Source organism: Stigmatopora nigra, chromosome 16 (assembly GCF_051989575.1).
Source record: "Stigmatopora nigra isolate UIUO_SnigA chromosome 16, RoL_Snig_1.1, whole genome shotgun sequence".
NCBI lineage: Eukaryota > Metazoa > Chordata > Actinopteri > Syngnathiformes > Syngnathidae > Stigmatopora > Stigmatopora nigra.
In genome coordinates, this window is record NC_135523.1 from 2210612 (window position 1) to 2211023 (window position 412).

The window sequence follows — 412 nt, forward strand, 5'->3', positions numbered from 1 at the left end:
CAACTCCCCGGTGGAGTATTGGACACTTTTGGACACAACTCCCCGGTGGAGTATTGGACACTTTTGGACACAACTCCCCGGTGGAGTATTGGACACTTTTGGACACAACTCCCCGGTGGAGTATTGGACACTTTTGGACACAACTCCCCGGTGGAGTATTGGACACTTTTGGACACAACTCCCCGGTGGAGTATTGGACACTTTTGGACACAACTCCCCGGTGGAGTATTGGACACTTTTGGACACAACTCCCCGGTGGAGTATTGGACACTTTTGGACACAACTCCCCGGTGGAGTATTGGACACTTTTGGACACAACTCCCCGGTGGAGTATTGGACACTTTTGGACACAACTCCCCGGTGGAGTATTGGACACTTTTGGACACAACTCCCCGGTGGAGTATTGGACACT